The following is a 26,773-nucleotide window of genomic DNA, read 5'->3' as shown; positions in this document are numbered from 1 at the left end:
GTGTCTTCTAGTAATAGCTGTATTACTAGCATGCTTGCCAAAACATGAGTTGAACATAAAATTTTAATCTTACACACACACACACACACACACACACACACACACAAATTAAAACCAAAATAAGTCAGTTTAAAAATCTTATACAAAAACAGTTATTAAGTCAAAAAACTATTTATAAAAAAATGCATATAAATTGAAGATATTAAACTTATTAAAGTGAAATAAAGTTTACTAATAGATAAAAGACATGACAATAGTTTGCAATGAAGAGATAGACATCCATGATATAATCATCAGAAACATTACTATCCTAATTTCATCAATATGTATAGTACACAGGTACAAAATTGTTATAGAAATAGAGAATTTAAACTATACTTTAGCTACACCAAATGCAGCATGCTACCCCCAAATTGTGTGATACGCACTCTTCTCAAGCTTCCATGAAACATTGCCTAGGGCAGATTCTGTGGTAGTACAACATATCTGAACAGACTTAAGAAAACTCAAAGTATTAAATATATTTTCTGACCACAATTATATAAAAGTGGACAACCTTAACAGGGTAGAGCTTTGAGAAATCCTGAAGTATATAGAAACTAAACAGTATATTCCTGGACAACTGATGGCTTACTGAAGAAATTGAAAAGTAGATTAAAGGACAGATAAAATGTATAAAGGATCACTGGTGTGAAGGTTTTAAGCAAACAAAAAGACTAATCTGAAAGGAGCACAGTGCATTTCTATTCAGGTAAACCTGCCTGGGTTGAATAACAACAAACTGGAAAATGAACAGACCAATGATCAAGATTTAATCACTAATAAAAAAGTGTCCTGTCCAAGAAAAGCCTTTGACAGCCTCACATTTAAAGAGCTGGCGCCAAGGTCTCAAAGTCTCTTTAAATGAAAGAAAAAAGAGTCCCAAAGTCATTTCATAAGGCTAGCATTGTGTTTCTCTGATAATAAAAGTAGAACTAGGTAATTAAAAACATAACAACATCTTTGGTGAACATAGAGTCAAGAATCTTCAACTAGTGTATATAATTGGTGGAACCGACAGGTTTAAATGGGTGCTTCAAAACCTGTGAGGGCACAGATGGTCCTCTTTAAAATCAGTGGTTTGGAAAGGAAAGCAAAAATGTGTGAAAGTGAGAAACGGACATGTAGAAAGGAGAGAGATGGACAAGGATGAGAGGGAAATAAGACAAGGTGCGGTGAGCACAAACAGAACGTACTACATGCATTCGTGAAATGACCAAATACATTTAACCAATCAATGTACATAGATCCAAAGCAAACAAACCCAGACCCCAGACAGTCAAAGCAATCCTGGAACAATTACTGTAGATTTCAAGCTACTATAGTCATGGTAATAAAAAACAGTTTGATACTGGCACAAACACTAACACGTAGTTTAATAAAACAAAATGGAAGACGCAAACTTCTGTGAGTATAAGAACAACTAGCTGATATTCTACAAAGATACCAAAAGTACATACTGGAAGAAAGCACCTTCAACAAGCAACTGGAAAATTGGATGTGTAGTGCCAGGGAAGTGTTAGTGATTCCCAAAAACAGATCCGATGCAACTCACAGCAGGGTCTTTATTCTATTGGAGCTAGGTCACCCCACCCCACCCACAGCACACCACTGTCACACAGGACAGTTTTTGTGGTGGGGGACACCAAAATATATCTTTTATATAGTAAGCAGCAAGCAAGGGGTTTAAGGGTGTAAGCATCTAATTGGGAAGCTACTGTGGCCTTTAATATAATTTACTGGTGCTGGGAGTCATATCATAAACTTAATTTCTGCACCCCTCTGCATTGGTGTTTCTTAGGCAGGGGGCAGGCTTGTAACCTGGGGATGCAGAGCTGTTGGAGTAATAACCTGAAGATGCTGGTCTTGTTGGGGATGTAACTGGAGATTCCAGTCTTACTGGAGATGCGCCTAGAGTCTGAAGCTAGGTTCAGGTTTTGTTGGTGGGTAACTTGGAAACTAATACTAGGTACCAGCCTGTTAGTTTACCTGAGTTCAAACTTAGGTCAGGTTCTCTAAAATGGAGTCTGAACTTAAAATATTTGACCTCCCAGATGCACAGTAACAGAAAGAAGAATGTAGAATAGAAGAAGAAAAAGGGTAATGAAACAGAAGATGAGTACCATTACCTGGTGGTAGAGAGCTGGTTGGGGAAATTCCAAATAACTCAAGAGACATGCAACACAGGGACTATAGTTAACAGAACACTGTATTCTTAATAAATTATTACAGAGTAGATTTTAGATGTTCTTAACATAAAATTATAAGTGTAGGATTCAGCCACTCCACAGTGCGTGTAGATATACATTCCCAAACATCATGTTATTCATAGTAAATTTAATTTTATGTGTAAATTTTGAAAAATTAAAAATAAAAGATCCTCTAGCAAACCAGCCATGCATTCTTGAACTGTGTCCTTCTGGGTCAGAGAATATTATTCTTTCCATCACTGTTACATTTATCTGTATGGCACATTACTCAAAATTTTAAATCCATATTCACAATTGATGTTTTCTGTAGAGGAATTTTGATCCAGCAACATGGCTGATCTGGCAAGTGATCACTTCCAAAGGTCTGTGATCTGACTGGAATGCAGTCATGCCCTTAATATACACATTTAATACCAAATAAGTAAGGTAAAATTGGCTTATAGACAGAAACAATCATGTTTGAAAGTGATGACTAATTGAGGGGCAGCCAAATTGACCAATCAGAGAAAGATTTGACAGAATGAGTCAGAGATAGGATACACTCAACTCTCATGAGAGCAGCACAGGAATGAGAGGCTACTTAAGAGAAGTGCAGTGAGAGAGCAATGAGTTGAATGAGTTCAGTCAGTCGAGGTCAGTACAGTGGAGTTCCATTTTGTCAGTGTAGTGGAATTGAGTTCCTTCATGAGTTGATGCAGTTCCATGCGAGTCAGAGGGACAGTTTTACAGAGATAGATTACAGGCAGAGACAGAAGGAAGCAGAGAAGGAAAAGGAGACAGAAGATTAGAATAGATTGCCAATGTTATTATGAGACCAAGCAGAGCAATTAAGTCAGAACCTGAGGAAACCCAGATTGAATCAGTCAGCTTGGAAGATTAGATTGCACAGGGGCTAAAAGGTTCCAGGCCGAGGTCTAGGGATAGTTAAAATGGAGAAGAAAGTGCTCTTGGGTATGACTCTCATCTCTTCCCTTCATCTAAGGAAATAAAAGTTACTTCTACAATTTATCTTTGTCATATACAATTTTTAGAACTAGAGTCATCTTCAAAAGTAAGAAGTATCTGTTATTTATGAAAAAATAAAATCTCCCAGGAAGTATCTATACTGTAAATGTTCAGAAAAATAAACTTATGTGTAGAATGTATTATTTCTATATTTTTCTGGTTGGAAGATTTGAAAGTTATTTAATAAGTTTTGTTTTTATCTCTTGAGACAGGTACTTTCTTGCTCTATAGCTTGGGCTGTCCTAGAATTCTAAGTACCCCTGCTTTAGCTTCCTGAGTATTGGGATTATAAGATATCCAGCAAATCCAAGTATTTTGTAGTTATCAATGTTCTTTCTTCCCTGATTTGTTTTGTTCATAATTTTCACATAATTTTAGATTTATCACACTTTCATTTTCTGTCACTTTAAATCTGGTATGCTTTCCAGAAGGAGAAGCAGAACATGATTATTTGCTCGGCAGGCCCTGAAGTAAGTCTACCTAGGTTTGAATTATTTCTTTGCCAATTTACTTAAATTCTCAGAAATTCAGAATTTAAAATGGAACCTACTTCAACAGTTTCTTCACCGTACTGTTGCAATGATGAGAGTAATTAATTCTGTAAATGTGCAGAATAAAACAGACCCAAAAATATAGCCTTCATTTATTGTTGAATTAGTTTCCTAGGTCTGCCATAAAAAACACAGTAAAGTGGGATACTTAAAGCCACATCAACTTATTCTCTAAGTTTTGTAGTATTTATAGGCTACAGGGCCATGTTTCCCTGAAAAGGAGGGGGGGAGTTGATTATTGTTTTCCATCCTCTGGGGTCTCCTGGAACTTTGTGTCAGCATAACTCCACTTCCTACCATAATCTTCCAGTGGCCTTTGTCCCTATTCCTCTAGATTTATAAGGATATTGTCATAGTATTTAGGGGCTCACCCTAATCCAGGATGATGTCACCCTAGCTAAATTATATCCGCAAAGACCCTATTTAAATAAGGTCTACCTCTGAGATCAGGAGTTAGCACGGATATTGGGAGTCTCTGTCTCAAACACTTCTAATGTGCAGTCTTTCTTTCCTAGTCTTTCCTTTTATATTCTTAATTACTATGACCACAGTTTCATCACGTATGCTTCATTTTGTCTTGTATTTATTTCTCTGTGTGTGTTTCTTGTATTTCATCCTTTTCTTTTACTTTCCTTCCTCCATCTTTTATAATGCTTCTGTATCTACCTTCATAATTCACTTTTCCTTCCTTGCTACTTTGGCAAAAAATATATGAATTTGGATTTTAATTAGGCACTATTTATTCCTTAAACTATTATTATGCTTCATTCATCATTCCCACAAAAGAACTTATCATTGAAGTTTTGATTTTATCATTGACTCCAAATCATTTAGCATGATATATTTGCTACATTGCACATGGTTTAGCTGGGTTATTTACCTGTGGACTCATTGAGCCTTGACCATATATTATGAGATTGTGACCTATGTAACAGACTGCCTTGTTGGGCCCCAATTAGAGGAGAAGATCTTGGTCCTGCCAAAGCTGGACCACCCAGTATAGGGAAATGTCAGGGCAGAGAGGCAGGAAGGGGGCATGGTTAGGGAGGGGGCCACACTTATAGAAGGAGAGGGGGATGGGATAGAGTGCCTATTGACAGGAAACCAGGAAAGGAAATAACATTTGAAATGTAAATAAAATATCCAATAAAAATGAAATTATGACCTAAATTCTTAATTTATAATGCATTTTCCTTCATGGTATTAAAGATACAGTATTTTCCAATGTTTTGTGAGCATTTAGTTAAACCATTAATCTTGCAATATAAAAATTTTCAGATATAGGTATTTTCATAGAGTTAAATTATTAATTATATTATTAAATTGACATGTTTCTTTCTACCTGTTTTTTTTAGAATTTATACTATAGAAACTGCTACTTATGAACCCAAAAGGCTGTTGTATTTTTCTTAGAAACAGAAATCTGCCTGGTTATTAAATGGGTTTGTTACCACGCAACATAAAAAAGTATATCCCAGCCTCCCTGTGGTTACCATTCAACTAGATTCTGGCTGCTGAGATACATGTTGGTCCAGAACTGGAAGCTCATTTTCCTCTTCTTCCTACCAGAGTCTACATTTGATTGGTTGGAATTGGAAAAGCCAGTACAGACCATAAAATGCTACAGATGACCCTCAACATCCAATGGTGTTATGATTGTATAAAACCATCATAAATTGAAAAACTATAAGTAAAAAATATATTTAATACCACCTATATACCATCATAACTTACCACAGCCCAGTATAAACTGTAAGTCATTTCCTCTCATGCTCACACAGCTGATAGGAAGTTATTGTTTACCGTTGCAATCTAATTTCACTGAGGGCTCACACTGTGTATTCGTAGACTAGGAAAAGATTCAAAATCAAACTTTGAAATACACGGCAGCCTCTTTCATGTTCACATCATTGCAATGAAATTGTCCTTGTTAATGTCCTTTTTGTTGCTAAATTCCAAGGTACGATTTTCAATCATTATTAAACATCTTTCTAGAACATTTCACACTCTTGTTTTACAAGATACAATTTTCTTCTGGCATTCTTCCAGAAGCTCAGAGCCACATTTCTGACTTGTAAGCTGAATGTTCCACAGCTCCATCAAAACTGAATGGATAGTGTGTCCTTTAAATCTGCTTCCTTTAGTTAATGTTTACACAGCCTACCTCGAAAACATCCTTCTTTTAATTCCTGCTTAACTATTAGCTAGCCAAGCCTACATCACAAATATCTCCTAAACTGTGTCTTAGCTAATATATTATAATGTTCAGGTACCTCAATGCCTTTTTCCTTAATGCTGTTGTTGAAACCCTGTGCATGCTAGTCTAGAACTTAACCACTAGCTACAGGGATCTATCACATTGACTTTGGATTATTCCAACGACTTCTACTTTACCTCTAATAAAGTCTTTCAGAAAGCTACCCATTTGAAACACATTAGATCACATATCCACTTTGCTTCAAAATCTCCACTGATTCCTTTTTATTAAACGTCTTTGTACCTTTCTTGAAGAAATGCATTGTGAATCTCAAAGCCACCACACCTCCCTCACATAATACCTATGCCCTAAGAACAGTACATGTCTCAAACCACTAGAAAACGTGCTGGTTGTACATCTTTTCATAGCTTCGTTAGTTGGCATGTGTTTCCTTTGAATAGACTATCACCCTTACAATTTTTCTTTTTACGTCACAGTAATATTCATCAGTCAAATCCCAGGTAAAATGTCCTATTTCCTGAAAGCATCCCTAACTGGCACAGTTAAGGATCAGTCAATTAATTAATCAATTAATCAATCAACCATAAAAAAACCATCTTGAGACCCACGCCATGAGAGAGAGCCCACCTCTGACAATATTAATGATAGTCTGCTATCTGTGCCTAACATAACTGCCTTCAGAAAGGCTTCATCCAGCAACTGGTGGAAATAGATACAGAGACCCACAGCCAAACATCAGGCAGAGTTTGCAGAATCTTATTGAAGTGAGGAAGAAGGATTGAAGGAGCCAGAGAGGGTAAGGATACCACAGGAAAATCTACAGAACAAACTAACTTGGGGCCCAAAGGGTCTGAGAAAGAATTAACTGCCATCCAGAGAACACTCATGTACCAGACTTAGTTCTCCTACACATATATAAAAAATGTGCAGCTTGGTCTTTACGTGGGACTTCTAACGGCACGAACTTGTTCTTTCTATGACTCTGATCCCTTTCCCCTAACTGGACTGCCTTGTCTAGCCTCAATAGAAGAAGATGCACTTCTGCATTTGTTATACCAATGTGGGTTGATATCCATGGGAGGCCTCTCATTTTCTGAGGGGAAAGGGAAGGAGGTGGGGGACCAAAGAGAAGTTGTGATCTAGATGTAAAGTAAGTAAATTAATTAATTAATAAAAATTCAATCAGTAACACCAATAGCACAGGCACTAAGATCAACAATTGATAAATGGGACCTCTAAAACTGAAAAGCTTCTATAAGGTAAAGAACATTGTTCATAGGACAAAACAGCAACCTACAGATTTGGAAAAGATCATCACCAACCCTACATTTGATAAAGGGCTAAAATCCAAAATATATAAAGAATTCAAGAAGTTAGACACCAATAAACCAATTAAGCCAATTAAAAATGGGATCCAGAGCTAACAGAATTCTCAACAGAGGAATCTCAAGTAACTAAGAAACATTGAGTGTTCAATATCCTTAGCCAGCAGAGAAAAATGCAAATAAAAACGACTTTGAGATTCCACCTCACACTTGTCAGAATGACTAAGACTAAAAACACAGTTGACAGCTCATGCAGGTGAGAATGCACTCCTGGTAGGTACGTAAACTTATACAGCCACTTTGGAAATCAATATGATGATTTCTCAGAAATTTGGAAATCGATCGACCTCAAGACCCAGCTATAACACTCCTAGCTGTATACCCGAAGAATGCTCCATCCTACCACAAGGACACTTGCTCAACTATGTTCATAGCACCTTTAGTTGTTGCTGTTGTTGCTGTTGCTGCTGCTGCTGTTGTTGTTGTTGTTGTTGTTGTTGTTGTTGTTGTTCACTTTACATCACGTTCACTGCCCCTCTCCTGGTCACTCCCTCCTCTGACAGGGTAGGGACCCTTCTGAATGTCCCCCAACCCTAGCACATCAAGTCTCTCCCAAACTAGGCACATCATCTCCCACTGAGGTCAGACAAGGCAGTACAACTAGAAAAACATATCCCACATACAGGCAACTGCTTTTGGGATAGCACCTGCTCCAGTTGCTCAAGGCCTACATGAAGACCAAACTGCACATCTGCTACATATGAGTTAGGAAGCCTAGGTCCGCACTTTGGTTGGTGTTTCAATCTGAGAGCCGCAAGAGTCCAGGTTAGTTGCCTCTGTCTGTCTTCCAGTAGACTTTATCTCCTTCAGGGACAGTCCTTCCCCCTACTCTTCCAAAAGAGTCCCCAGGCTCCATTGCTGTTTGGGTGTGGGTGTCGGCATCTGTTTGAGTCAGGTGCTAGGTAGAGCCTCTGAGAGGACAGTCCTGCTAGACTCCTGTCTGCAAGCAGTAATACTTTGATATTTTTGCAGCTTTATTTGTAATAGAGAGAACCTGGGAAAAGCCTAGATGTTCCTCAATCAAAGAATGGGTAACAAAAATGTGGTACAATTACACAATGGAGGATTATTCGGCAGTTAAAAATGACATGAAATTTGCAGGCAAATAGATGGAACTAGGAAAAAAACATCCTGACTGGGGTAACTCATGCTCAGAAAGACAAACATGGTATGTACTCACTTATAAATGGATATTATCTATAAAGTAAAAGATAATAGTGTTATAATTTGTAGACCCAGAGAGGTTAAGCAACAAGGATGGCTCAAGAGAGGACTCAAGGGCTGGAGAGATGGCTTAGCCGTCAAGAGCACTGTCTGCTCTTCCAGAGGTCCTGAGTTCAATTCCCAGCAACCACATGGTGGCTCACAACCATCTGTTATACGATCTTATGTTCTTTTCTGGTGTGTCTGAAGACAGCTACAGTGTACTCACATACATAAAATAAATCTTTTTCAAGAAAGAGAGAACTCATAGATCTCTGTAGGAAGGGGAAATAGATTTCACAGGTGATCTGGGAGCTGATGGAGGTGGGAATAGGAGGGATCAGATATAAGAAGGGATAGAGGGAGAGACAACTGGAATTGGGGGACAGCACTTGGGGAACTAGGTAGAAAGCTAGTGCAGTGGAAACTTCCTAGAATCTATGAGGGCGATCCTAGCTAAGACTCCTAGTAATTGGGGTATATGGAGTCTGAACCATCCATCTTCTATGACTAGGAAAGACTTCCAGTGTAAGAGCCAGAACACCAACCTAGCCATTAAAATCTTCAACCTAAATTTGTCCTGAATGCAAGGTGTGCTGGGATAAAGGTGACACTGAACTTGTGGGGTTGCCCAACCACTGACTGGTCCAACTTGAGGTCAATGCCTTCAGGGGAGCCCAGGCCCAACACTACCTAGAGGACCAAGAATGAGAGGCTGGACAGCTCAGACAACTATAATAGACCAAACACAACTGGCAAAAAGTCCCTGAAATGATCCTAATGACATTCTGCTATACTGGTAGACTGGAACCTAATATAATTATCATCAGAGAGGCTCCATCCAGCAACTGATAGGAACAGATGCAAAGACCCATTGCCAAACATCAAGCAGAGCTCAGGGAATCCCACAGAAGAGGAAGAAGGACTGTAGAAACCAGAGGGTCAAGGACATCCAAAGAACAGAGCCCAGAGAATCAACTAAGCAGAGCTCATAGAGACTCACAGAGACAAAAGCAAAAATGAGGGAGGCTGTATAGGTCTGACCTAGGTCCTCTGCTTATATGATATGGCTGTGTAGCTTGGCATTCTTGTGAGACTCCTAACAATGGGAGTACTGGGAGTAGGGGTGTCTGGGACTCTTTTGCTGCTTTTGCAACCCCTTTCCTCCTATTGGGTTGCCTTGACATGACTTGATATGAGTGCTTGTGCCTGGTCTTATTGTAACTTGTTATGCATGTTCAGCTGATATCCCTGGGAGGCCAACTCTTCTCTGAAGGGAAATACAGAACTAGGTCTCATAGAGAAGGGAGGTTGGGAGTGGTACTGGAAGAAGAGGAGGAAGGGGAAACTGCAGTCAGAATGTGCTATATGAGAGAAGAATAGAAAATAATAATAATAATAATAATAATAATAATAATAACTTGCTAACACTGTTGATAGAATATTAACATTATTAGTCTCTTGATCAGTGCCCATTTCCCTCCTATATGGAATAAACTCTAAGAAAACCCATAATTGCACACGTTATTGTTAAATCTAGCAGTGTCTACCTCAATAAAGACTAATAGGCAGAATCAGATTAAATGAAAGGATCTTGGCTCTCTGTATACTTAGCCTATCTGAGATTAATGCTTAAAATTCTCCATTTCCACATTTGTCTTAAGGTACTCATTCTTATTAAAATATGTCCCTAAAATGGGCCAAAAGTATTTATGACATTTACTATACCTTATCTGAGACTGTATAAAATAATTAATAATTAATTTTCAATATTATGGAATGAGATATATATCATATTTTGTTAATAAAACTTTGTTTTCCAATAACGATTTGTGTCATCTTAGTAGTTAAAAATGAATAATTCATTGTCTTAAATTAATAGCCATGCTTCTTTTAATTGAACATATTGCCATATATTCCCTTTTCCTTTACCCGCTGACTACACTGCACATTCCATGACAGAGATCTTGGGTTCTTCTCCAATAAACCACAGTACTTGCCTACATTTTTTAATGAGTGAGGGCTGAAAGTGTGTGTGTGTGTGTGTGTGTGTGTGTGTGTGTGTGTGTGTGTGTGTGTGTGTGTGTGCATATGGAGAAGATAAGAGAGTTGACTGTTTGGCAGCTTGTACTGCTCTTACAGAGGATCCAAGTTAGGTTCCCAGAACCTACATCAGGTAGCTCACGGTCACCTATAATTCCATGTGCAGGGTACCTGACATCATTTCCTCATCTCTGTACCCACACATGCATTCTCTCTCTCTCTCTCTCTCTCTCTCTCTCTCTCTCTCTCTCTCTCTCTCTCTCTCTCTGTCTCTCTTTCTCTCTCTCTCTCTCTCTCACACACACACACACACACAAATGCATCTTTATTTTTAAAAAGTACAAATAAGGATACCTAAATTATTTTTGTTTCAGAGCTCCTGCCCCCTCGTTAATCAAGGACAGTGTAAAACCCTGAGTCAACTGTAAAACCTTTCACATCAATGCATACCTCCATGTTCAAGACCTCTTCTAGTTCACAGTCTGTTGTTCTATTATTGGAATCATTTGACACTGGCATCTGTCAGGAGCAATGGCGAACAAATGCTTACTTTGAAGTATGCCCTAAATATCAAATCACAATGGCATACATACTCCAACCATACCTTCTAAGGTTGCTTTTATTCTTCACAGAGCACCTTCTTCAGGGCAGGAATATATCACTTTTGACCAAATGCCTGTCGATAAGAAATTTAAGGAAGGATTCATTTTGGTTCATGATTTGAGAGAATAAAAGACTAATGTAGTAGAGCAGTGTAATGCCAGAAGGTTCTAATTAGATTTGGGACATGACACTCGGTCTCCTTACCCCCTTACATTTTGGAAGAACAAAATGTATCCAAAGGGTCAGTTTATAAACTTCAAGACACATTCCCTAGTCACTTGCTCCTCTGAGTTCCTTTTCCCCAAAAGTTTCAAAAACCTGTCAATCATCCCCACTAGATAAGGAGCAAGCATCCAACAGGAGATGCTCCCTCCTTCCTTCCTATCCAACACTGTTTGTTTGTTTGTTTGCTTGCTTGTTTTGCTATACATCACACCATCCTCATAGTGTAGGAATGGCTAAGTAGTCTGAGACTTCCCAATAGGAATTGTTTAATATGCCTGTGAGGATGTTGGCAAATCTGTCAGGCAACTTTGCTTATAAAGCAAGTATTACTTCCAATACACACTTTGAGGACACACTGATCTGTTCCCTACCAATTTCTTGCTCAAGGAAGACAGGCCTCAGAAAGCATCCTTTTCGTACTGGCAACCTAGCTGCCTCTGAGTATGTCAAAACAGATGTAATCAGCAGATCTTTGATCATCATAGGTTACACTGCATGTGACAGAAATCAAACTTATGAAACTGATCAATGAGATGTCTATAGCTGGTTAAGACCAATTTGAATATAATCAAAATGGGACTCGCAAATTTCTTTATAGCAAATCACCACACTAAAGTTGATACGTGCCTGGCATTTACGGTGGACTGTGGTCCTGTACGACTCTAAGTACTCATCAACTATCAACGCATTTGATCTTCCTAAAAGATCATGGTGTAGGTGACTTTCACATCCATTTTACAGGGTGAAAAACCTGAGGCACTGACAGTGTTGACTTGTGCCAGAGTGAATGTTCAGTTCATTTAGAATCCAGATTCCATCCAACCTCTGACCATTTAAAAAGTCATGGCACTCGACTTAATGGCCTTTCTATCTGTATTGTTCCTCTTATCCTTCAATCTCCCAGGATGTTCTCACTTCCTCTATATCTTCTGACCTTACTTACAAACGTGAAGCATTTGTCTTCCTCTACTCACTAACTCCTACCATCATTTGGCCACTTCTATGGTAATACGGATTTGTTTTCCAGCCAACGCACTGAGCCTTGCATTTTATTTCTAAATAGCCCTTCCTCAGTGGCTGTACTTCAGCCATGACTCTTTTCAAATATTTTTATTCTCTGAGATTATAATAAAATTACATCATTTCCCTTCCCTCCCTTCAAGCCCTCCCATGTAACCCACTCCTTATTCTCTTTCAAGTTCATGCCTCCTTTTTAATTAACTATTTGTTCTATGTAGTGTTATTTCTATGTCTGCGCTTTTGGGCTGGCTATTTTCGAGTACATAAGCAATCGAGGCTTCTTTCCCTGGGGAAAACTATTTCACCTCCTCTCACAAACACATACTTGATTTTTATATCAGTTGCTGTTGCTTCTCTAACATTCCTAATTCGAACCTGTTTCTATTTTTCTCGAGATAATAACTTCATTTGAACCAATAACTCCTCTGTGTTCACTCTACCCACACCCTCGACTTCCTTTGGCTAAGCTCCCATCACACTCATCTGGAAACTTCTGAAATTAAGCATCCTCTTTTTCCCTCACCTGACAAGTATTGAAAGGAATACCATCAACATTGCTTTGTGGTTACAGTTTCCTTATTTGGCTGGGTCTCTCACTCACATTATTTTTCTCCCATCTCTTTAAAAGCTCTAACTCTGGGGATATGGCTCAGTAGTTGAGAGCACTTACTGCTCTTGCGGAGGACCTTGGTTTGTTTCCCAGAATTCACAGTGCAGCTTACAACCATCTCCAACTCCATTTCCTGGGCTTCTCTTGCCCTCTTCTGGCCACCATAGGCATTGCACTCATGCAGTACACGTATATCCATGTAAGCAAACCAGTCTTAAAATACTACAAAAATAAATAAATCTTGAGCCACACCCAACTGCTTTTATAAAAACAATCTCTAAATCTTCAGAGTCTACCTCCTCAGGAATAATCTCTTCTAAATCTCCCCAGAAAATATTAAAGGGTCAAGTATACTGCTACAGTTATACACCATGAAACCTGCAACTTTCCTGAATTCACACTAATACATTTTACTTCTTGCATGTTTTATTAAGAAAAGGATTCCTCTGCCCTTCTCTCATATCTAACGCCAATATTGAATTTTTGGGGCCTCACTCTGTAGATTATCTGCTCTCATCTCCTCACCTTCCCTACTGATTATGTTGTCTGCATTTAAACACCTCAAAGTACTCTCACTATAAACAAAAATCCCAACTACCATGACTTCATGATTCAGTCATCTTTGTATCTCAGCTATCACTGTCTTAGAAGCCACTACTGGGTTTTTTTTTCCTGTATTATTTTAGGGCCAACCCTGCTGGATTCAAGAATTCATCTTGTCTGCAGTCTAAACAAGCTATCCACACACTAACTCTTTCCATCTCCTTATCTACAGTTCATTGGTCAATCCCAGACGTTGTCACTAAAATCAAAGAATCAATGACATTGATTACACAAGTGGCTACATTTTACCCTTATTTCACTAAACTTCTTATCAAAATGTAGTGCTGTTAACTCTTCCTTCTTGGAGATATTTTTCCTGGGCCATACCCTCCTCAGTTCCTGTCTGGATTTCAGTCTATTCTCATTGACCTCACTCCAGTATTCTCAGTTGCCTTTGATGGCCTTTACTTAAGGCCTTGAGCTTTAAGCATCCGAGCTCATCCTTCACAATTCATCTCTCTTCTATTTATATTCTCTCCCTAGGTGATATCATTCTAATGTATGGCTTTAAATAACATTTGTATGCTGACAACTTCCAAATCTTGCTATTGACCTTGACCTCACTATTGAGCTTGAGACATATGCCCAACTCTCTTTCTTCTCCCTTTGGATGTCTCAAAGCCATCTTTAATTTTCCATCTCCTAAGCAGAACTCGCATCCCATCTCTGAAATATGCATATCCATTAATTTATGCACATAACTGAAACAGTATCATGATTCACCTACTGGTTCAAGCCAGAAACTTGGAAGTCACCTTTCGTACATCAATCCAGAATTCACCATTAAGTTTGGCTAACTCTGTTTCAAACCGACTCCATGATTCAGTCATCCTCTTTGTATCTCAACTGTCTCTACTATCTTAGAAGCCACTTACTGCTTTTTCTTTATTATTTTAGGGCCACCCTAACTGATCTCTCTGCCTCTATTTTACCTTTCCAATTCATTCTCTATAATCATATCTATCTAACATCATTTTCTTTTTGAGTGCCTCTTCTTCAATGAGATCCTGTTACTTTTTTAGCATGAAGGTAAAAGTTCCCAGCATGTCAATAAATCTTTGTGCTCTCTCACGGTGGCATAATAAAGCCCTTGAATCTCCTTGCTGCTACTCTCCTTCCTTGGAACCTCCAAATCCAAATCTTCAACTTTCTAGAACACTGAGTACTGTGCAGATAAGAAATATATAGATTTTGAAGGTTTGGGGCAATATTCAAGACAAAGGTAGTAGTATTAAAATGTCAAGGAAAAACTATTCAGAAATTTCTTATAATTATCTACGTATGGAAATGGAGGTAATAGTAGAAATGAAGGGAGGGAGGGAGGGAGGGAGGGAGAGAGAGGGAGAGAGAGAGAGAGAGAGAGAGAGAGAGAGAGAGAGAGAGAGCATCAAATCTAAGTGACTTAGAATTATCAATAGACCTTAGTGACTTTATGATTCACAACCTAAGGAATAGGGAAAGGGCACAAAAAATTCAAGCCTAAAATCTGAATGAGAAAAGTCCTAATTACATTTAACTCATTACGCTTATATTTAAGACTAGAGTGTTAGAATGTAAAAAAACTTAAAAACCATTCAGTTTTTAACTGATGATATAACATTTAAAAGACCAGGTATGAGATGGTATTAAAGAGGTTCATTTGCATGTCTGTATGGGAACTTTGGGAAGTGGGCATATAAAGAAGTGGAGGATCTATTTCTTTGTTATATATGAAACGAGTCACTTTATACTTTCCCATAGTGATTATTTACTAAGTAGAATTATGCATAGAAGAATAAATCAATAACATATAAATGACCAAAATGGAGAAGCTATAAAAATAAAAACATGATATAGAGAAAATAATAGCCACCTGGCAGCAATAAGTTATTCCATACCAATAACTGACTTAAATACAAATTGCTAATGTTTTCCAATTAAAAGGCAGAGATTAATAGAACATCTTTTAAAAACATGATTCAAGTATGCACTATTTTGATCCAAATGTTAGAATAAATATATACCATATAAATAGTGAATAAAATTTAGCCTGAATTGAAATACTAACACAGGATAAAATGAACTTTAAGTGATAAAAAAGTCATAAAAGATAAAAATACAATATATATGTATAAGAAAATCTGACCATCAAGAAAACTTGAAAAATACAGGCAATGGAGAACAAATATCTACAAAACAATGTTTGAAGGAAAAATATGTATCCAGATAGTAACAGATAGTTGGAAACGTCAGTGTTCCACTTTCAGTATGTACAAAACAGAATGAAAACCAATGGGGAAATAAAGGACTTGAACAAATGCTCTAAGTCGAATATAAAAGATATACAAGCAGACCCCCAAGATATTGAAAATCTGGTTCAGTTAGAGGAGTAAAATAAAATGCACAGTAAAGCAAGTCACATGAATTGTTTTGCTTTTGACTGCACATAAAAACGATATGTATTGAGTACTGTATGTAAGCTAGTGAGTGCATGAAACATATCTCTCAAAACGTATATATTTCAGAAGTACAGCTTGGTCTTCATGTGGGTCCCTTAACCATTGGAGCAGGGGCTGTCCCTGACTCTGTTACCTGCCTATGGACCTTGGTCCCCTAACTGGACCACATCGTCTGGCCTCAGCGGGAGAAAGTGTGCCTAGTCCTGCAGTGACTTGATGTGCTAGGGGTTAGCAGAGTGGGAAAGTAGGTTGAGGGAATAATACACAGAGGAGAGGGGAGGTAGAAAGGGAAATGATCTATGTGAGGGGGCACTGGGAAGACGGGGAGGCTGATATTGGGATATAAAGTGAATAAATAATTTTTAAATATATGAGCTAAATTAATATATATATTTCAATTCAAAAAGTCTTCATTACTAAAAGTACTAATGATTACCCAAGCCTTTAACACATCAGTATGTTTTGTTGTTAGTGGAAGATGATGCTTACAGATTATGGTCGATGAAAAACCAGTGTTGTTATTGCTGGGGTAGTATTTTAACATACAGCAACAAAGTATGCACTCTCGATTAACTATTCCTTTCAGGCAGATTTCTTTGCAGTGTGTGATCCTATTTGATTCTACTTAAGGGAGAAATTTCAAACCTTGGAGTCAGTCTTCACAAGCTCAACTTCAGCTTTGTCAACTAGCTTCACACAATACTCCAAATTCTGCACGGTCATGGGAGCCGTGTGTATAGCATCTTCACCAGGAGTGAATTCCATTACAGTAAACTATGTTCTTTGCTCATCTGTAAGAAGCGGTTCCTCATCTACACCATAATTTTACCGTGGGATTTTAGCTTTGTTGCTATTTCTACCACATTTGCAGGTACCTCCTCAACTGAAAGCTTGACCCCTAGAAAGTGATCTGTGTTGGTTGGAATTAATATCTACTACATTGTTATTGTGGTTGTTATTTAGCCTCCTCTTATAAATTATGCTACATAAAAATCTTAACACTGGGTATTGCATAACATTATGAGATGTATTTGATAAATATAATATCCAAATAAGAAATATTCTCCATCTTCATATATTAAAATCACTTTTTTCTAGCTTTCAAAGAAAATATACTACATTGTTCATATTATTCATTATTTATAGCCACTTTGCTTTGCAGTTAAACAACTACCTTTTTTGTTGTTTTAGTTTTTCAAGACTGGTTTCTCTAGAAAACTAGGAACATCTTCTCCCACTGTGCTTGGCTATTCTTGAAATTGCTCTGTAAACCAGGCTGGACTCAAACTCTGGGAACTACCTGCTTCTGCCTCCTCCTCAGTGTTGGGATTAAAGGTGTGCACCACACCTCCTGTCTACTATTTCACTCTATCAAGCATGAGTTTACTGGATCTGTACTTTTCATTTTATTTATGAACTTTTTCTTTGTACACACAATGTGACTACCTATTTGGCACAAGAGTTCCAGCTTTTATCTCATATCAGTTCAAAAACTTTGGAATGAGGTTATCTTTTGTTTTGCTTTAGTTTTGAGTTGGGTCTCCTAGAGTACTCCAGGCTGAACTTGAATTCACTGTATAGCCTAGGGTGGTTGTTCTCACCATCCTGCTTCGTTTGGCCAAATTCTAGGTTATAGATTGTAGCATCATATCTGATTCTATGGTAGGAATGGGATAGTGACTCACTGTGTAACCTAAGTGAACCTTACGTTCTTACAGCTGATTTCAAACTCATAATGCAGTCTCCTAGCTCAGCTATTTGAATACTAGAATTAGCCACGTGCATTACCATATCCAGATTCTATTGCAGCTTTCAACAAATCTTTCACATTAGGTTTAGCATTTGTAGGGTTTTTTCTTTGAGTGATACTCATGTCATTTGAACACTTAGATGCCATTATTGGGCTTATTGGCATAATTTGATAATTCTATACCAAACCTAGGAAATGCAAAAGAGAGAAATGAGAGACTAGTTGGTCAATAGAGTAATCAGACCATATACCACATGTACTCAATCAATACACAAAACCAACAGTCACAGTAATATTAGGCATCTTTGATCCCAGATTACCATGAACATATGATAACAATAAAAAAGATAGTAAGTGTACTGCAAGAACCATGAAAATACGATACCAAGACATGAAGTGAACATGTGCTTTGGAGAAAGTGGTGCTGATCTAGTCTCAATGCATGGTTGCCACAAACTTCAACCTGGAGAGATGCCAGTGTCTGTAAATGTAAATATAGTAATGAATGCCAAATGCATTAGTGAAGTTCAGTAAAATGAACTAGGCTGGGGGGTGTTGTTTATTTCTTTATTTGTTTGCGAGGTATGGTCTCATTATATATCTCTGGCTTTCCTGGAACTCACTATATTGACCTGAACGTTCTCAAGATCACGAAGATCAACCTGCTCCTCTTTGTCTCTCAAATGCTGGGATTAAAGACTTGCTCCACCCACTGAAGCAGAAAAAATAGCTTCCTTAAGTTCATATGGAACATTGTCCCAATAATATGTATGTTAGAAGGCTCGATTAAATGAAAAGGACAGAAAACAAACATAGCATTTTCTCTGACAACAGAACGAGCCCATGAATCAAAATTCATAACAAAAAGGTGATAGGAAATTTGGGGAATATATGCAACATAAACAAAAAGTAAATAAAGGAACAAATCATATGGGGAAATTTTAAAACGCCCCCAAGAGACCAATGAAGATAAAAAATTTATGTGGTATACGGAAAGCAATACTCCAAATAACACTTATATTGTAAAATTATAAGGAACTCAAATTCATTAGCTAATTTATAAATAGGGAACTAACCTAAGAGAGGCAGAAAGAAGGAAAAAATAAAGACTGGAATGCCATAAGTAAAACAGTTAATTGAATTAACATTAGAGAAAACCCAACAAAAGCAAAGTTAATTCTTTAAACATCAGACTGAGTGTGGGGACCCAATGGAGGAGTTAGGGCAAGGACTGAAGGAGCTGAAGGAGAGAGCAATCCTATAGGAAGAACAGTACCAATCAACCAGATCCCCCAGAGCTCCCAGGGATTAAACCACCAACCAAAGAGTACACATGGAGGGACCTATAGCTCAGGCACATATGTAGCAGAGGATGGCATTGTAGGGCATCAATGGGAGGAGAGGCCATTGGTTCTGTGAAGGCTCGATGCTCCAGTGTAGAGGAATGCCAGGGTGGGGAGGCAGGAAGGAGTGGGTGGATGGGGAAGTACCCTCATAGAGGCAAATGGGAGGGGGACGAGATATGGGGGGGTGGTATGAGGGGAAACTGGGAAGGGGATAACATCTGAAATATAAATAGATAAATATCCAATAAAAAGGCAAAAAGACTTTAAATCATTTTTTGCAATGAACTCACAAATTGAACCATCATAGAGATATATTAAGGTAGCCACTCAAACATTTTCACAGTCCTAAATTATGTACATCTCAGTGAACTTCTATACAATTAGGATCATGATTCAAAACCGAGGAGGTTGGCTTTGGGATTTACACTCTCACTAACAAATTGTTATGTGCTACTCTACCATAAGAATGGGAAAAGTAATGAGAAAAATGAAAGTAGAAAAATAATTTACAGCGTTGGGGATTTAGCTCAGTGGTAGAGCACTTGCCTAGCAAGCGCAAGGCCCTGGGTTTGGTCCCCAGCTCCGAAAAAAAGAAAAGAAAAAAAAACAACTTACTTAACTTAAAAAAAATGGCCAACATAGAAAGTTCCAGGCTAAACAGGTAAAACACTGTCACTAGAGAAATATATTGAGACAAGTAATTTATGTAGACTCCCTATGAGAGAAAGCAGAAATACTCAAATAATTAAAATCAGTCAATTAAGTAGGGTACATTAGTGACACTCTTAAAGACATAAAAAATAACTGCAAGAATAATAATGGATCGTTAGAAGCTAGAGATTAGATAATGCAAGTTGAGTTTTAAAAGCTCCTAGAAATCTGTACACTATCCAAAAATGAAAAGATAGAAATTCTGAACATACCTGTACCAAACTATTGGACCTAAATCAAAATCCTTACTCACTAAAGCATCCTGGTGGTTGTTTGAACAAGAATGGGAGGGTAGGCTCATATATTTGAATGTTTGGTCATCAGAGGGTGGCACCGCTTGAGAAGGATTAGGAGGTATGGTTTTGTTAGAGGAAGGATGTCATTGGAGGTAGGCTTTACAGTTACAAAAGCCTACACCAGACCCAAGCTCTCCCTCTCTGCCTGTAAATCAAGATGTAGAACTTTCAGCTCATTCTCCATCACCATGTTTGTCTGTGTGCCGCCATGTTTCCCACCATTGATGATGTCTAAACTTCTGAAACTGGAAGCAAACCTCAATTAAATTTTTATAAAAATTGCCTTTATCATGGTGTCTCTTTGCAGCAATAGAATAATGACTAAGATACATCCCTAAGACTTAACTGTTGCAGCAGATGGTAAACTCTTCAAAATTTTGCAATGGTCCCTAGATGATGGTTCAGTGCATAAAGCAACTGCGCCATCCATACCTTAGAAGCTTAGACTCAACCCCAGGGTCCCATCTAATAGAAGAAAAGAACTTCCTGTCACATGCTCAGATGTGTACTCCCCATCCCCCAACACACATAAGCACACACACTCACACATACACTCTAAATGTAACAAAATTATAGTGGGAAGAAATAGTCCTTGCTTATCTAATAAGACCATCTAATAAGACCAGTCATAGTCTGATACCAAAGCCAGACTAAGGCATCATAAAAACATACAATGAATGCAATGATAGACTGATACCCCTTGTAAATATAAAATACAGAAATACTAGGATGTTTAACCCAACAGCAACACACAATTACTATTATATATTATGACTTAGTCAAATCTGTCTTTTAATTGTGTAGCTGGTTCAGTATAAAAAAAATCAAATCTAACACAGAGATTAGTCAAATGACATAAAAGCTAGTGCTGTCAAAATCGATCTGAGAAAGAAAGAATTCAACAAAACTAAGCACTATTTTCACGACAGAAACATTCAACAAATTAGGAATAGAAAAGAACTTCTTCAAAGTTCTAGAAAAACCTATGATAGCATCAAGCTCAGTCATGAAGAAGTGAAAGATTTCCTCTAATATCATGAGCACAGTGAGGATACCCATCTTTCTAGTTTTGTGTAATACTATACTAGATATTGTAGCCAGAACAATGCCAAAAGAAAAAGAAATCACATCAAAATTGGCAAAGAAAAACTAAAACTTACAGATGGCAAGATCCTATATGGAGAATGTATTTGTAAAATCCACCAAACACATACTAGACCAAATGAATGGATAATCTGGCAAAGCTAGCACATGTAAGATCAAATATGCATGCATCAGTTATGTATGTATACACTAGTAATGAGCAGCCTCAAAAGAAAATTAAGAAATAACTTAATTTGCCATACTATTAAAAGACTATAATATTAGCAATGAATTTAACAATGGACTTAAAAAATTTACACACAACTAGAAGCAGTCAAAGAAAGTGGCAATATAGAGGAAAAGGTAACATACAATAAACTGAAATAGTATTGTTAAGATAGAAATACTTCCCAAAGCTAGCTAAGAATGTGATTCAATAAATGTCAAAAATTTGATTCCTTTTTTTAAGAAATAAAACTCTGATCTCTTCAAATTTATATAAATCTGGGAGACACCCAAAAAGACAAAACATCTTTTTAAAAAAAATGACTAAAGTTGGAGGATTTATACTCCCCAATTTTAAAACTTAATTCAGGCTTTAGCAATCAAGAGTCTGGCACTGGTATAAAGGTAAGTATAGAGACCAGTGGAATAGAAGCAAGGATTCAGAAATAAAGCAACATGTTTAAAACCAATTGATTTTTTTCAAGTGTCTGGACTAGGCTAGCTTCACTTTTGGTCAGGGGATGTACTAGGAAAAGCAGACATCCCAATTGATTTTTCACAAGGTAACCAGATCACACAAAGTTAACAGAATACTTTCTTTAACAAACAACTCAGAGACTATTATATATCCACAAGCAAAGGAATAAAATTGAATCCATATCTCTTACCCTATATTAGAAGCAGTTAAAGTGAAGACCAAACCTGCCATTCCCAGTGCTACAGGGCATGCAGGCACAGACCTAATCAGAGTTTGCCTGATCAGCAATTACTGTCACCCAACCTCAGGAAAGACCCTTTTCAGTGAACCAGTGTTTGTTTAGATTCTGTGATTCTATAACTCCACTTTCCATATTGGCTCAGGGCAGTTCCATTTGCATTCTTATTAATGGAGAGCAGAAGGAAGTCCTTAGGTAAGCCATTAACTGTGTTTCTGTTTACATTTCTTTTGTTAAAACTTAATGGCTATTTAACCGAAGACCTTGTGCCTTGATTATAGGGTTCCAGTTCTGATATAAGCATGAAAATCCCTTTGAAAATAAAATATATTTTCAATTACAGCCATTCATGGCCCCAATTCAAGTAAAATTTTCATTAAAGAAATAATTAGCCTTGGCAAGAGCTTTATATCTTATGAATGTGCAGTTTTAATGTGGTAATTGTTCCATGTATTGGTCTTTACAAGTGACACATTTCTACATATTTATATGTTATTGGCTAGGAGTTGTCCAAAGCAAGAAATGAAATCCTGACTCACCAGGACCTTATTTTGTAAAGCAGGCGCTTGCTCAGCTGATTAAAACAGATATTCCACACTTCCTCCTGCATTTTGCTTTGCAGAATTTCTGATCAGAGCCCCCACAGTTCACTTTAGTGTTGTTTGACTTCCTGGGGCATAGTCAGTGCTGGGTGTTAAAACCTACAATCACACCAAGACACTTTTTCAACACTCCACCGTATTTTAAGAATAACCTCTTCTTACATTTTGTTCCATTTCCTTTGCCTTTGTCATTGTTGAGATTTTTTCTCTAGCAGGCAGACAGTTAGGAGCTGTGTCCTTGAAAACAAACATCTGCCTTCAACTTGTTCAACTGATGGCAGTCTTCACAATGTTCTGGTCATTTTGATGCTAGGCACATTGTCAAGATACAAGTACCAAATATCGAACAGTCACAAGAAATTTTATGTAGAGTTATAGTAAACAGCAAGACAAAGACCTATCTTCCTAGTGCGGAATCTTCATGCAAAAGTCACTGTTTGGGACAGAGAGTAAAACGAAGAGAAATTTAAACTAATGTCTATCCAGAAACTGGTTATTTATTAAAATCAGTAACCTTTTCTTTTGGGCGAAACAAAAGCCATTATGCAGGAGATAGTCTTTAAGATATCTGCTATAACCAACACACCAACGGTAATGTGTACTTGCCAGAAGGTAAGTGATAATGTGAAGGGAACAATGCTGAAAAATAATTCAGTCATTTGTCAACATTGATTACTCTGTAGATGTCAATTTGTTTTTCTCACAAATATTTGATATTTTCTAGGATTCTGTACAATACAAGGTGTGGGCATGCCATGTAGGTAGAGCTGAGATCGATATGTTCTTTAAAGTAGAATAATACCTTAAATGACAAGAGTTATCAACATGGAGGTGATTCGTAGCTAAATGAACATTTGATGCCATCTAGACACATTTTCTTTATCAGAAAAGGGGAGGAGATCAGATTGCTATTGCAAGCTAGTGTAGAAAGCAAAATAACTTTGTTAAACACCCTTCAATGAACAATACATCTCCACAACAAGGAAGCATTGAGCTCCAAATGTGAACAGTATCAAGGCTAAGAAACTCTAACACACATTGGCAAACCTACTCTCTGGGTTCCTCACATCAATTTTTGCCCATGATCCTACACTAAATTTGGATCTACATAATGCCATGTACCACTGCAGTCAGGGCTGTGAGAAAAAAAAAAAAGAAAGGGGACCTGAATTGTTATGTCATACCTGCAATGTGACAGCCATAAACTGTCAGGAAGTTTGAATACAAGTATGGACTTCATGAGTCAGATACTTGCTTTCAGCTCAGCTTTGAAACATTTTTATGGATGTGGCCTTTTATTGTAAATGACGCTGAGAATTTTTAACAGGTATATACTCTCAGCCACCAAGCAGAAAAGTACCATATCATATCAATAGAGACTATGAGCCAACCTCTCCGGAGCCAAGGCTGTCAAAGAGCCCAAGTTAGCTTCTCACATTAAGAGAGCCTCCACCAAGTATGTTCTGGAACTCGTAGATTCTAGAGTGTTGAATTTCTTGTTGACATATCATTTTGTTCAAGAATTTGTTAATCTGGAAGAGTTTAAGAGGGTGGTGTAGGGGCAGAATGAGGCAGGCTCAAATAAAGAGATTTTGGTCTTAACCACATTCCACAGAGAAAGCACCAAAACTTGGAGGCACACATAATTCCTACACGCTAAAGACAATCATGGTGTGTAGAGGACCTTTGAAGAATACAGCTCTCAAGAACAGGGCTTTCCTTTTCCCTGCGTTTGCTGGGCTTTGAGACGAAGCCTCAGCTGCGTTGAAGGTCAGGCAAGGGGAGTTGGAGCCCCCAAAGTCTTTTCTACTTACTCTTAAGGAAGGAGCCTCTTAATTATCACATAGGTCTTTCTTGCATAGAAAGCTGCATTTTAGAGTTGCTGGGTCACAGTAAAACTGCCTAAGAACAAGAGGGAAAAGCAGAAATGTCTCAAAATCAAGCAAACTTTGAAAATGACCACCACCACCCCAGTCAGTTTTTTAGAAACATTTCCTGAGTGTTTAAACAGTGTGGCTAGGAAGGTTTACCCTCACCTTGCCAGACTCCAGACTCTTAAATCCCTCAAAGTAATACTTTTCTTCAATGGCTGCCTTCCACACAAAAGCTTAATACCACAAGGTACTGGACCACCTCTTGCTAGGGGATCAAAGGACAACAGGAAAGCTCTTCTTAGTGACCCAAGAGTAAAGTTGGTAGTTCTTCCACCCAACATGAGCAATCGTAGCTAAAGAGGAGCTGTAATGGAAACCCTCGGTTGTTTAGGCAGGAGAAGCAGCAGTTCTGGCGTTTTCTGAAAGTCTGCTGAGGCTCACGGTGTGTATTCCAGGCGACAGCGGGAAGTACAGCTGAGCTCTTTTAAAGCTGGGGTTGTTCTGAGAACGGGCAGGGGAAAACCTTGGAGCTTGGGGCACTAGCTTAGCATCCAGGAAAGCAGCGTTTTGCCTGCATTCCATTTTTCCGGAGAGAGTTGGGAAAAGAGACAAAGCAGAGATCTGAGCCTCAGGGCGGGGAGGGTCTTGAGAAGCTGCAGGAGAAGGTACCTAAGTGCCTGTAGTTGCCGCTGGGAGTCTCAGGTTTGTGGTGGGGGTGGGGCCATTCAGCAGGTTACAGGAGGGGTTTTAAAAGGTTGGGATTTGGAAACCTTCCGAACAGGGCACGGGCAGTGAGGAAGGAACAGAGAGGTGCGTCAAGTGACCTGAAGACACAAAGCTCTAAGAGTCAAGTGTCCAGTGACAGCACCCTTCCCCCACTGCCCTCCCCAGATACTAAGCAACTTGGTCTCTCATCCTACAACAAGAATATCGCCCTCTGCTTCCATCTAGCCTGGATCTTGCGCTCCAGGGCTGCCTGTGCCAGGTTAAACTGGGTCTGACAGAGATAGAAACCGGCTCCAGAAGGTGCCAGGTCCCTGACGATACAGAGCCCCCTATTTTACTGTCCCGCGGGCCACAGGCCCTCGCTCCAAATTGATCAACTCCTCTTCCCCCAGGATGACCCACATAGTCCAGGCGCCACTAGCACAGAGCCCGAGTTGAGATGGACTGGTAGGGGTCACTGTCCAAAACAGATGACACTTGGCTAAACGGGTAAAAGGGAGATTCTGTAAACCAGGCGCCAGAGGCGCTCCTGTACCTGCTCCCTCACCTGCGCTCTGGCCTCCCTCGCCCCTCGGGTCTCTGCCACCACCCAGGGGAGGGGGAGGCTTGGGGAAACCAAACGAACGAAACAGAAAATTCCGTACCGAGGGGGGAGAGATGAGACGGTGGGACGGGGCAGCGGGGGCTGACTTGGGGCTGCGGCTGCGGCTTGCGGCTTCTTTCCACCCCTGGCCACCGAGCTACAGAGCAGGAGCGGCTGCCCCTGCAGGCTGCCCCGTCCTCCTGCTTGCCCTCCCCCCTGCCCGCCTTCCCCGCCCCGCCCGCCTCTGCCGTGAGGCGACCGCCAGCTAGGCTTTGGCCAGGGGCTGGGGGAGGTGAGAGGTGCTTTCGCCAACCACTGTCTCTCTCTCTCTCTCTCTCTCTCTCTCTCTCTCTCTCTCTCTCTCTCTCTCTCTCTCTCTCTCTCTCTCTCTCTCCCCCTCCCCCCTCCCTCCCCACACACACACACACACCACAACCATGACGGGTTCTTCACAGCTCTTAGCCACCCCCCAAAAGATAGAGAGGGAGACTAGCAGCAAATGCGAACCTGGAGCAGATAGAAGGGAAAAGAAGAGCTCAGGGTTGGACATTTTGGGATCTAGGGGTGGGGAGGAGAAAGGGAGCGCGCCTCCTTGATTTTCCCCTCCCCACCCCTCTTATGCTTTCTCTCCCCTTGGCTGATATAGGATTTTCCAAGCAGCAGCAGTAGGGGACAGAAACCTTTAGTCTAGAAAAAAGGGGTTAGAGA

The 26,773-nt window shown here is 39.0% G+C and overlaps 1 long non-coding RNA gene across 1 annotated transcript in view; it reads right to left on the bottom strand.

Moving 5' to 3' along the window:
* LOC116888866 overlaps positions 1–26,269 on the bottom strand; it is a 154,124-nt gene extending 127,855 nt beyond the window's left edge. Inside the window, exons 1-2 of the long non-coding RNA XR_004386351.1 lie at positions 26,127–26,269; positions 24,697–24,784 (exon numbers count right to left, since the gene is read on the bottom strand). This is a non-coding gene — a long non-coding RNA (uncharacterized LOC116888866). The remainder of the gene's footprint in view (positions 1–24,696; positions 24,785–26,126) is intronic.
* Between the last annotated feature and the right edge of the window lie 504 nt (positions 26,270–26,773).

The sequence above is a fragment of the Rattus rattus genome, chromosome X (genome assembly GCF_011064425.1).
Source record: "Rattus rattus isolate New Zealand chromosome X, Rrattus_CSIRO_v1, whole genome shotgun sequence".
NCBI classification, from domain to species: Eukaryota; Metazoa; Chordata; class Mammalia; order Rodentia; family Muridae; genus Rattus; species Rattus rattus.
This window is presented reverse-complemented; position numbering and strand designations above follow the sequence as displayed.